At 50.1% G+C, this 13,118-nt stretch overlaps 1 protein-coding gene across 1 annotated transcript in view; it reads left to right on the top strand.

Annotated features, from left to right (window-relative positions):
* Positions 1-11,736: 11,736 nt before the first annotated feature.
* The window catches only part of LOC147120721 (C-X-C chemokine receptor type 2-like), a 40,451-nt gene continuing 39,069 nt past the window's right edge, over positions 11,737-13,118 (top strand). The window contains exon 1 of the mRNA XM_085986950.1: positions 11,737-12,613. The gene's annotated coding sequence lies outside the window, so the exon portion shown is untranslated. The remainder of the gene's footprint in view (positions 12,614-13,118) is intronic.

A 13,118-nucleotide genomic window follows, 5' to 3' on the forward strand; every position in this document is an offset into this window, starting at 1 on the left:
AGAAAGATCTCCTGTATACGTTTCCGGATTTCCTCCATCTCTTTGCCCTTTACCCTGTTTTACCACAGTCTCCATTAGAGTGATGGAAGCCCCCCATTATCATTACTCTATGGGCTAGATTTTCAGTATAGACAGTTTTGGGGCGCTAACCTTAGCGCCCGGCCGAAGTTAGCGCCCGCCCCAAAGTAGCGCCCCGTTGCCGGAAATTCAGTGGCTTCACCCTAAGAGATTGGTGGAGCGCTAAAAGAGGCGTTCCACTCCTATCTTTAGGCGCTAAGCCGGCGGTCCAGAGGGATAGCGCCCAGGCGGGGCGCAGCGCGGGTGCGGTCATTTTTGGACTGACAGCAGACCCCGTGGCGCCGACCAGCTCTTAAAGGGGGAAGGGACGAATTGGTCTGCTGCCACGCCCTGCACACTGCAGCCTTGCAAAGAGGCCTCAACACTGCTGCTCAGCCCCAGGGAGTCATGGCAACGCCAGAGAAGGCCCGTCAGCGTGCCCTGCGCTTCTCAGAGGGTGATCTGGACATAATGGTCACAGCTCTGGAGGTGAGGCATAAGATCTTGTTCCCAGAGAGTGGGAGGAATCCAACCCACCACGACTACACCAAAGCCTGGAAGCAGATCGCCCAGAGGGTGATGTTCACCGGCGATGCCCCCAGGACCCACAAACAATGTCGTAAAAAATACAACGATCTGACCAGGATTGTGAAGGTGAGTAGCCTTTCCAGTCTCCTCCTCATTCTTGCATGTACACCTGACATGATGGGCAAAGGGAGCTGAAAGTCCTATTGGCCAGCCCTCAGCCAGCAGCATTGGGACAGTCATGAGCATCACATGGCCATTCGGCACTCTACACTTTGTCCAAGCTATTCCACCATGGGAGGCAGTGCACACTACATCAGGGCTTCACTCTGTCCACGCTATTCCACCATGGGAGGCAGTGCACACTACATCAGGGCTTCACTCTGTCCACGCTATTCCACCATGGGAGGCAGTGCACACTACATCAGGGCTTCACTCTGTCCACGCTATTCCACCATGGGAGGCAGTGCACACTACATCAGGGCTTCACTCTGTCCAAGCTATTCCACCATGGGAGGCAGTGCACACTACATCAGGGCTTCACTCTGTCCAAGCTATTCCACCATGGGAGGCAGTGCACACTACATCAGGGCTTCACTGCGCACTTACAGCCCGTCCTTTCTCTTGCAGGCTAAAGTAGCGTTTAATCGCCAGGCGCGTGCCAGGGGTGGCCGCGCCAAGCTGCAGAAGCTCACTCGGCTGGAGGAGCGCGTGTGTGTGCTCATGGGAGCCCGTGTGATTGTCCCCACAGCGTGCGGAGTATCCGACCCTCCACTGCCCGGCAATGGTAAGGACCTCGCCTTTTGGCCCTCTCGCGTCGCACTGGCCCATCCGAGCTACCTCCTTTGCCACTGTCCCACCAATGCGCTGAATGCCACCAGTCCTAACTCCCTCGCTGACGCCGTCTCCTCACTCTGAAGCTACTCTTGTGCATTCCTGCTTTCAGCTGGTGACGACCAGGACCCTGAAGCTGCCAGTGACAGCACCTCCGACCAGGAGGAGGAGGAGGAGCAAGCCGGACCTTCGGGGGAACAGTCATGGAGCTTGAGACCGAGCTTCGGACACTGCGACACATCAGGGAGGGGGAGAAGTTCCTGGACTCTATGTTTCAGGAGATGGTCACACCTATGAAGTTAATTACTGCAGATGTAGTCCGTGGTCAGGGACAGGACGGTGTGACTACGAGTGAGGAAGGTACAGGGATCCAGGATGTAGTGTTGAAGGAGACGCAGCCCTTGTTCTTGTCCAGCAGGATCGAGGCTCTTACTCCCTGTGAGGGCGGGAGCGGGGACTGCAGGGAGGATGAGCAACCTGGCCACAGCACCGTGGTACAGGGGGCCATTCAAGTGGAGGGAGTAAAAAGAAATGTTGTAGTGGTAGGGGATAGTATCATTAGGGGGATAGATAGGGTTCTCTGCAGTCAAGAGCGGGAGTCCCGAAGGCTGTGTTGCCTGCCTGGTGCCAGGGTTAAGGACATCTCTTCTGGGCTGGAAAGAAACTTGCAGTGGGAGGGGGAGGATCCAGTTGTCGTGGTCCATGTTGGTACAAACGACGTAGATAGGACAAGGAAGACGGTTCTGTTAAAGGAGTATGAGCAGCTAGGGGTCAAATTAAAAAACAGAACCTCAAGGGTAATAATCTCTGGGTTATTACCTGAGCCACGAGCGAATTTGGCTAGGATAAATAAAATTAAAGAGTTAAATGCGTGGCTCAAAGACTGGTGTGGGAGAAATGGGTTTTGCTTCTTGGGACACTGGCACCAGTACTGGGACAGGAGGGAGCTGTTCTGTTGGGACGGACTCCACTTGGCCAGTGCTGGGACTAGAGTCCTGGCGAATCATATAACTAGGGCTGTAGAGAGGGCTTTAAACTAATTAGTGGGGGGGAGGTTTCTAGAGAGCAAATCATAGAAATGACAACAGAGAAGGTCATAGACTTAGGTAGCAGTGGGGGAATTAAAAAACAGAATGTGTCAGGAAGGGACAGAAGGTATGGAGTAAAAAGTAAAGTACTAAAAAGGGAAAAAACAGGAACTAAGTGTTACAAAACATATTTGAAAGTTCTTTATCTGAATGCACGTAGCATTCGTAACAAAATGAATGAGTTAACGGCACAAATAATGACATATGGGTATGATCTTGTGGCCATTACAGAAACATGGCTGCAGGGTGACCATGACTGGGAATTAAACATACCAGGTTATTTAACAATCAGGAAGGACAGGCAGGAAGGGAGAGGAGGTGGGGTGGCTATGTTAATAAAGGAAGGAATCACTATAATACAGAGAAATGATATTGGGTCAAAGGAGCACGATAGTGAAACAGTTTGGGTGGAGGTAAGGAATAATAAGGGGAAAAAAACACTAGTGGGTGTAGTCTATAGGCCTCCGAACAGTTGCAACTCTGTTGGACGGAGTATTAATCAGGAAATAGTTGAGGCTTGTAATAAGGGAACAGCTATAATTATGGGGGATTTTAATTATCATATTAACTGGACAAATCAAATTGGGCAGAGCAGCCTTGAGGAAGAGTTCATTGAGTGTATTAGGGATGGGTTTCTTGAGCAGTATGTAACTGAACCGACCAGGGGGCAAGCAACCTTAGATTTGGTCCTGTGTAATGAGACAGGATTAATTAAAAATGTCCTAGTAAAGGATCCCCTTGGAATGAGTGACCATAACATGGTTGAGTTCCATATTCAATTAGAGGGTGAGAAGGTTGGATCTCAAACAAGCGTGCTGAGCTTGAATAAAGGAGACTATGAAGGTATGAGAGCGGAATTAATGAGAGTGGACTGGGAAAATAGATTAAAGGGTAAGACGGTACATGACCAGTGGTGTACATTTAAGGAGTTATTTTACAACTTCCAAAAAAAATATATTCCACTGAGGAAAAAAGGGTGTAAAAGAAAAGATAGCCATCCGTGGCTAAGTAAAGTAATTAAGGATAGTATCCGACTAAAAACAAGGGCATATAAGGTAGCCAAATCTAGTGGGAGGATGGAAGATTGGGAAGTCTTTAAAAGACAGCAAAAAATAACAAAAAGATTGATTAAGAAAGGGAAGATAGATTATGAATGTAAATTAGCAAAAAATATAAAAACAGACAGTAAAAGTTTCTATAGTTATATAAAAAGAAAAAGGGTGGCTAAAGTAAATGTTGGTCCCTTAGAGGATGAGACCGGGAAATTAATGGTGGGAAACATGGAGATGGCAAAAATACTGAACAATTATTTTGTATCAGTCTTTACAGTAGAGGACACTAAGAATATCCCAACACTGGACAAACAGGGGGCTCTAGGGGGGGAGGAACTAAATACAATTAAAATCACTAAGGAAGTGGTACTTGGTAAAATAATGGGACTCAAGGCGGATAAATCCCCTGGACCTGATGGCTTGCATCCCAGGGTCTTGAGGGAAGTAGCGGTAGGGATTGTGGATGCATTGGTAATAATTTTCCAAAACTCACTGGACTCAGCAAAGGTCCCGGCAGATTGGAAAACTGCTAATGTAACACCATTATTTAAAAAGGGTAGTAGGCAGAAGGCTGGAAACTATAGACCTGTTAGCCTAACATCTGTGGTTGGTAAAATGTTAGAGTCCATTATTAAGGAGACAGTAACGGGACATTTGGATAAACACAATTTAATAGGGCAAACTCAGCATGGTTTCATGAAGGGGAAGTCATGTTTAACAAATTTGCTTGAGTTTTTTGAGGAAGTAACATACAGGGTGGATAAAGGGGAACCAGTGGACGTAGTGTATTTAGACTTCCAAAAGGCATTTGACAAGGTGCCACACAAAAGATTATTGCTCAAGATAAAAAATCACGGGATTGGGGATAATATTCTGGCATGGGTGGAGGATTGGCTCTCTAACAGAAAGCAGAGAGTTGGGATAAATGGTTCGTTCTCAGATTGGCAACCAGTAACTAGTGGTGTTCCGCAGGGGTCAGTGCTGGGTCCCCAACTCTTTACAATCTATATTAACGATTTGGAGGAGGGGACCGAGTGTAACATATCAAAGTTTGCAGATGATACAAAGATGGGACGGAAAGTAATGAGTGAGGAGGACATAAAAAACCTGCAAAGGGACATAGACAGGCTAAGTAAGTGGGCAGAGATTTGGCAGATGGAATACAATACTGGAAAGTGTGAAGTTATGCACTTTGGCAGGAAAAATCATAGAGCAAGTTATTATCTTAATGGCAAGAAACTGGAAAGTACTGTAGTACAAAGGGATCTGGGGGTCCTGGTGCACGAAACTCAAAAAGTTAGTATGCAGGTGCAGCAAGTGATCAAGAAGGCCAATGGAATGTTGGCTTTTATTGCTAGGGGGTTGGAATATAAAAACAGGGAGGTATTGCTGCAGTTGTACAAGGTATTGGTGAGGCCGCACTTGGAATACTGCATACAGTTTTGGTGTCCATACTTAAGAAAAGACATACTTGCTCTCGAGTCAGTACAAAGAAGGTTCACTCGGTTAATCCCGGGGATGAGGGGGTGGTCATATGAGGAGAGGTTGAGTAGATTGGGACTCTACTCATTGGAGTTCAGAAGAATGAGAGGCGATCTTATTGAAACATATAAGATTGTGAAGGGGCTTGATCGGGTGGATGCGGTGAGGATGTTCCCAATGATGGGTGAAACTAGAACTAGGGGGCATAATCTTAAAATAAGGGGCTGCTCATTCAAAACTGAGATGAGGAGAAACTTCTTCACTCAGAGGGTGGTAGGTTTGTGGAATTTGCTGCCCCAGAAAGCTGTGGAAGCTATATCATTAAATAAATTTAAAACAGAAATAGATAGTTTCCTAGAAGTAAAGGGAATAAAGGGTTACGGGGAGCGGGCAGGAAATTGGACATGAGTCTGGGTTCGGAATGGTCATGGCCCTGTGGGTAGTGGAGCGGGCCCAGGGGCCGTGTAGCCTTGTTCTGCTCCTACTGTGTTCTAATTCTGTTAGATTTCAGGAGATGGTTTTATTCCTGTTCCTGGCTGGGGTGGAGATCGCCTTTACAGAAGGGAAGTACTGTAGAAAATATAGGGACAGAGTGATCTCCTGGAAGAATTTCGATCGCCCAGATGGGTCGGAGAGGAATTTCCCAGATTTTTTTCTCCCAAATTGGCCATTGGGTCTTTATCTGGTTTTTCGCCTCTCCCGGGAGATCACATGGGTTCGGGTGGATGCAGAGTGATAGAAGATTTGAGGTTAGGATCAGATCAGCCATGATCTTATTGAATGGTGGAGCAGGCTCGAGGGGCCGATTGGCCTACTCCTGCTCCTATTTCTTATGTTCTTATGTTCTTAGGAGGAAATGCTTGACACCTCCTCACTGGATGAGTGCCTGGAGGAACTGTCGCAGGGCAATGCAGCTTCTGGGACCAGTGGCGTCCAGCCACCCAGGAGCCGTGCGAGTGGCCCGCGGCCTTCCCCCCAAAGGGGGGAAGGATCAGAGGGGAGTGCTGCAGATCGGCACACTCGCCGCCACCAACGCGGCAAGGATCCCTTACTTCGGCCCCCTCCTCCCCAGCGGGAGAGCCGCGACTCCAGTCCGGACACCTTCACCTCGGAGGAGGTGCGGAAGCTGGATAAGATGGCCGAGGATTCGGACCGGCGCCACACGGAGCTCATGAGCGTGGTGGGGCGCATGCCTGAGGCCATCGAGTCGCTGGCGACCAGTGTGCGCGAGTTCGGGGCAGCAACTGCCGCGAGTGGCCGCATGCTGACTGATGCCGTCAAGACCCTGGCGGCTGTGATGCGCGCGCACACCAGGACCACAGGGGCACTCACTGCTGCCACACGCGCTGTCTCAGGCAGGCATCGCCAGGGCAGCCGCCGCGCTGGACCATCCCAGCAAGCCGCCCCTCGGCTGATTGTTGCGGATCCTGCAGTGCGGGCCCGGCCGAGTGCCACCGTGCCACAGCACCAGCCAGCGCATCCCAGACGCCAGCTGGCCCACATTGCGCCATCCGTCGCCGCCATTCCCCCACTGGGGCGTCAAGGGCAAGCGGCTGCAGCTGATGGTGGCCAGGCTCAGGTGCGCCACTCAGCAGACGGCCCCTCGAGGCCCAAACGCCGTGTAGGCCGCCCCCCAGCGGCATCTGGTGGAAGGGCATCTGAGCCTCAGGCGCCTTCCCCCAGCCTCGCAGCAGCCACTGGGCAGAGCTTGCGAAGGAGCAGCAGGCCGGGCAGGGGAGGCAAAAGGCTGGGCAAGGTCTCGCCCTCGCGGGCCACTCAGTAGAGGGTGTGGGCAGCTTTCCTTTTATATGGCGGTGGCCATCTTTATTTTGCCCATGGTTGTGTTGTTGGAGGGCTTATTTTTTGCGTTAGGCCGACGTTTGAAGAAAGGTGGAGTGACTCCTCCCCAGTTTGTGGGAGTGAGTCGTTTGTTGGGCTTTTTGTGGGGCCCGTTTATTGTTTTTGGGGATTCATGTGGGAAGGGCTTTTCATTTTTGTGTAATAAAAAATTATCTTTATTCATGCAGTCTCCATGGTTGTTCTTCTTAGCGTTTGTTGGCTTCGCCGGCTGAGGGCTTGCGGAGCGGCTGCATTCATCTTCCCTCATGGCCCCTGGCCATTCCCTGACAGGGGGCTTAGAAGTACCGTGTAATAAGGTGGCGTCGTGCGGCCCTTGGCCCTGGTCGCTCCCTCCTGGGAACGTACTCCTGCTCCTCCTCCTCCTCCTCCTCATGCTCCTCCTGCTCCTCCTCCTGAGGTGCTGGTCCAACGTCAGGTGGCAGTGCCTGAGTCCTGCGGATAGCCAGGTTGTGTAGCATGCAGCAAACCACCACAAATTGGGAGACCCGGTCCGGCGAATACTGGAGAGCTCCTCCGGAGCAATCAAGGCAGCGGAACCGCTGCTTGAGGACCCCAATAGTTAGCTCGATGATGTTGTGGGTGGTTTGATGGCTCTCGTTGTAGGCCTCTTCAGCAGCGGTCCTGGGCGCGCGGAGCGGGGTCATGAGCCAGGTGCACAAAGGATAGCCTTTGTCCCCGAGTAGCCATCCTCTTGGGGGAGGCTGTGCCTGGAACATGTCATGCACAGTACTCTGCCGCAGGATAAAGGCATCGTGGCTGCTGCCTGGGAAGCTGGCATTGACTGCCATGATGCGCTGCTTGTGGTCACAGACCAGCTGCACATTCAGAGAATGGTAGCCCTTCCTGTTGCGATACTGCTCGCCATGCTCCAGAGGGGCCCGCAAAGCCACATGCGTACAGTCAATGGCGCCCTGCACCAAGGGGAATTCCCCGAGTCTGGAAAATCCCAATGCGCGCTGATGCTGGCTCTCCAGGGCCATGGGGAAGGAGCTGAATTGGCTTCTCCTTCTGAACAGTGCTTCGGTCACCTGGCGGATGCAGCGATGCGCGCCGTACTGGGAGATGTTTGCTATGTCCCCAGCAGCGTATTGGAAGGAGCCGGTGGCATAGAAGTTCAATGCCACCGTCACCTTCACTTCCACCGACAGAGATGTCCTGCACCTGAGCTTTGGCCGCAGATCTCGGCGAAGCAGGTGGCAGATCTCTGCAATCACCTCCTTTCGGAATCGGAGCCTTTTAACACATCGCGCGGCACTCATGTTTAGGTAGGAGCGCTGCTGGCGGTATAGCCTGACTGGGTAAGGCCTACGTGGCCGACGCCTGTAGCCCCCTCTGCCTCTAGCCAGGGCTGCCCCTCTCACAATGCGTCTGCGAGCCCTACGGACATGGAGCTGCAGCTCCGCGTTGGCACCCCATGCAACCCCCATCAAATCCTGGCAAACACTCTAATTTCCAAAAGGCCACTTGCAGCGCTCTGGCCTGAGTCCAAAAATACCTGGCTCTTGCTGCTTGAAACCAGTTAGCTATCCTCCTTGTTGTGTCTCCAGAAATGCGTTGCACAAGAGTGTTTTCTGAAAAAAGGCTGGCCTTTATACTGGAGAGTACGTCCCCTTTAATTTGCGCCCCCTGGGGCCCGCGCTGGTTGTGTTGCGTTCCTTTTTCCAAACGCTCCGGCCGCCAGCCGCACAATGGGGCGGTCCGACTGAAGTTTGGAATCGGGGCGGCCAAAGGGCGTTGCACGAGGATATGACGTCATTTTCTGCGCGCGCATCCGGGCGGGCGCTAAACTTTGCGTCGGCGCTACATGCGTAGCGCCCGAAAATCACTTCTCTTAAGGCGCTAACTGTTGGCGCAAGCGACTGAAAATCTAGCCCATAGAGTTTTACAGCACAGAAAGAGGCCCTTCGGCCCATCGTGTCTGCGCCGCCCATCCATCCCTGTCCAGTCTAATCCCATTTTCCAGCATTTGGTCCATAGCCTTGTATGCTGTGGCATTTCAAGTGCTCATCCAAATGCTTCTTGAATGTTGTGAGGGTTCCTGCCTCTACCACCCTTTCAGGCAGTGAGTTCCAGCTTCCAACCACCCTCTAGGTGAAAAAGTTCCTCCTCAAATCCCCTCTAAATCTCCTGCCCTTTACCCTGAATCTATGCCCCCTTGTTATTGACCCCCCTACTAAGGGAAAAGTTCCTCTTTATCTACCCTATCTATGCCCCTCATCATTTTGTACACCTCAATCAGGTCCCCCCTCAGCCTCCTTTGCTCCAAGGAAAACAACCCAGCCTGTTTAGTCTTTCTTCATAGCTGAGGCGCTCCATCCCAGGTAACATCCTGGTGAATCTTCTCTGCACCCTCTCCAAAGCAATCACATCCTTCCTATAGTGAGGCGACCAGAACTGCACACAGTACTCCAGCTGTGGCCTCACCAGCGTTTTGTACAGCTCCATCATAGCCTCCCTGCTCTTATATTCTATGCCTCGGCTAATGAAGGCAAGTATCCCATATGCCTTTTTAACCACCTTATCTACCTGTCCGCTGCCTCAGAGATCTATGTACATGTACACCAAGGTCCTCTGACCTCTGTACTTCCTAGGGTCCTACCACTCATTGTGTATTCCCTTGCCTTATTTGTCCGTCCAAAATGCATCACCTCGCACTTTTCAGGGTTAAATTCCATTTGCCACTTTTCCGCCCATCTGACCAACCCGTTTATATCGTCCTGTAGCCTAAGGCTTTCCTCCTCGCAATTTACACCCCACCAATTTTCGTGTCATCTGCGAACTTACTGATCATACCTTTTACATTCTCATCCAAATCATTTATGTAGATCACAAACAACAAGGGACCAGCACCGCGATCCCCTGAGGTACCCCACTGGACACAGGCTTCCAGTCACAAAAGCATCCTTCGACCATCACCCTCTGCCTCCTGCCACTCAGCCAGTGTAGGATCAAAACGTGCCAAGGCACCCTGGATCCCATGGGCTCTTACCTTCTTGACCAGTCTCCTATGCGGGACTTTGTCAAAAGCTTTACTGAAGTCCAGTAAACCACTTCCACAGCATTTCCCTCATCCACCCCCCTAGTCACCCCCTCGAAAAATTCAATCAGATTTGTCAGACATGATTTACCCTTGACAAAGCCATGCTGACTATTCCCGATTAATCCTTGCCTCTCCAAGTGGAGACTAATTTTGTCCCTCAGAATTTTTTTCCAATAATTTCCCTACCACAGATGTTAGGCTCACCGGCCTGTAATTCGCTGGTTTATCCCTGCTACCCTTCTTGTATAATGGTACTACATTAGCTGTTCTCCAGTCCTCTGGTACATCCCCTGTGGCCAGAGATGGTTCTGAAAATTTGTGTCAGAGCCCCTGCAATCTCCTCCTTTGCCTCCCACAGCAGCCTGGGATACATCTCGTCCGGGCCTGGGGATTTATCCACTTTTTGGCCTGCCTAAAACCGCTAGCACCTCCTCCCTCTCGATGCTAATATGTTCAAGTATGTCACAGTCCCCTTGCCCGATTTCTATGTCTGCATCGTCTTTTTCCATAGTGAACACAGTGCAAAAAATTCATTTAAAACCCCGCCTACATCATCTGGCTCGACACACAGATTGCCACTTTGGTCCCTAATGGGCCCTACCCTTTCCCTGGTTATCCTCTTGCCCTTAATATACTTATAAAACATCTTAGGATTTTCCTTTATTTTGCTCGCCAGTGTTATTTCATGGCCCCTCCCTCGCCCTCCTAATTTCTTTTTTAATATGCCCCTGCACTTTTTATACTCCTCTAGGGCTTCCTCCGTCTTTAGTCTTTTGTAACTGCCAAAAGCCCCCCTTTTTTTCCTGATGCATTTGCGAGGTGAAGTGAGAGTTGTGGGGGTGTGAGGGTGTTACAGTGGAGGAAGATGTTTTGAAGTTGTGCAAGACAGTTACTGCGTGTTAGAGGAACTGTACTGCAGGAAAGGGGGTTGGAGGTGCCCTTTAGCAGATTTTAGAATTGTGTGCATAAATAATTGCAGTGCGGGGAGTTGGATAGCCATAGTGCAAAATGCTGAGGTTAGAGCCACCTTTAATCAGAAGGGTTATGTTACAGGTTAAAATTGAGAAATTGTATGGTAAGACAATTTTATATGAAAGAATCAGTTCTATTTGCTTCCATTTTATGCGACTTCTGTATTTTTTTTTAATGTAATTCGTTTTTATGGGATGTGGGTGTCGCTGGAAAGGCTGCATTTATTGCCCATCCCTAATTGCCCTGAGAAGGTGGTGGTGAGCTGCCTTCTTGAACCACTGCAGTCCGTGTGGTGAAGGTACTCCCACAGTGCTGTTAGGAAGGGAGTTCCAGGATTTTGACCCCAGCGACGATGAAGGATCGGCGATATAATTCTAAGTCAGGATGGTGTGTGACTCGGAAGGGGAACTTGGAGGTGGTGGTGTTCCCATGCGCCCTGCTGCCCTTGTCCTTTTAGGTGGAAGAGGTCGTGGGTTTGGGAGGTGCTGCCGAAGAAGCCTTGGTGAGTTGCTGCAGTGCATCTTGTGGATGGTACACCTGCAGCCACAGTACGCCGGTGGTGGAGGGAGTGAATGTTTAAGGTGGTGGATTGGGTGCTAATCAGCGGGCTGCTTTGTCCTGGATGGTGTCGAGCTTCTTGAGTGTTGTTGGAGCTGCACTCATCCAGGCAAGTGGAGAGTATTTCATCACACTCCTTACTTGTGCCTTGTAGATGGTGGAAAGGCTTTGGGGAGTCAGGAGGTGAGACACTCGCCACAGAATACCTAGCCTCTGACCTGCTCTTCTAGCCACAGTATTTATGTGGCTGGTCCAGTTAAGTTTCTGGCCAATGATGACCCCCAGGATGTTGATGGTGGGGGATTCGGCGATGGTAATGCCATTGAATGTCAAGGGGAGGTGGTTAGACTCTCGCTTGTTGGAGATAGTCATTGCCTGGCACTTGTGTGGCGCGAATGCTATCTGCCACTTATCAGCCCAAGCCTGAATGTCGTCCAGGTTTGCTGCATGCGGGCATGGACTGCTTCATTATCTGAGGAGTTGCGAATGGCGCTGAACACTGTGCAGTCATCAGTGAACATCCCCACTTCTGACCTTATGTTGGAGGGAAGGTCATTGATGAAGCAGCTGAAGATGGTTGGACCTAGGACACTGCCCTGAGGAACTCCTGCAACAATGTCCTGGGGCTGTGAAGATTGACCTTCAACCACCACAACCATCTTCCGTAGAATTAAAAGACTGCAAATGTAACTGATAATAGGGTACAAGGCAGGTCTGTACAGAGGTGATAAGCTGTGTGCATTCTGGGTTAGCACACAAATTGTTTACAGTTAGACCACTTATCTGTAACTAACACCTGTCTGTTAATCTTGAGAACAGGAACATCAGATACATGTTTAGAACTGCAGGAATTTCTCGATAATGGGTGGTGCAAACTGGGGCAAAGTTCACCAAGATCATGTGAAATAATGTAATTAGAAAGATATAAAGAAAAATTCTGACGAAGGGTCATCGACCTGAAACGTTAACTCTGTTTCTCTCTCCCCGATGCTGCCTGACCTGCTGAGTATTTCCAGCATTTTTTGTTATTGTTAAAGAAAAATTAATGTGTGGTGTGGAGATGAAGAAGGGAGCCGTCTGGAGGGTTGAGCTGTACTGTGTGCATCTCCTGCGGTAAAGCATCCTTTGTGATCTTGGTGTTGGCCGTGAGTATGTAACATTTAAATTGTAATAAACTGTTAGTGTTTGACTCTGTGTGCAAGAACTCATTCTTGGCATTAAAGCAATATAGTATTATAAAAATACATTTTAGTTGTGTAAGCATTTCTTTAAGAGAGTGAAGAGTGTGGAAGTGTCCAGCATGGGCAAAGATGCAAGGGAGAGTATAGTGAGTGTGTTACCTTGCCATCTGTGGTCAAGTCATTGAGCTTCTTTTGGCACTGTCCTGCACTCCTAGTAGTGAAGGAGTTGGCAGTCAGTGCCAGGATCACCACCCTCTAGGCAGCACGACTGACATACCTGGCTAGCTTGGTGGATTGCAGACCCCGGAATCTTCACTCTCCTCCAGGAGGGCTTGGAGGCTTTCATCAGAAAAAGTTTTGTGCTTTTTGCCTGACTGTAGCCTCCCCCTGCTGCCCTCTGGACACACATGGCATTTGACTGATCATAATGCTGCCAAAAAATAGTCAGGATATTGGTGAGACATGCATT

Source organism: Somniosus microcephalus, chromosome 4, assembly GCF_052327205.1.
Source record: "Somniosus microcephalus isolate GS21.2 chromosome 4, FLI_Smic_1.0, whole genome shotgun sequence".
Lineage (NCBI taxonomy): Eukaryota > Metazoa > Chordata > Chondrichthyes > Squaliformes > Somniosidae > Somniosus > Somniosus microcephalus.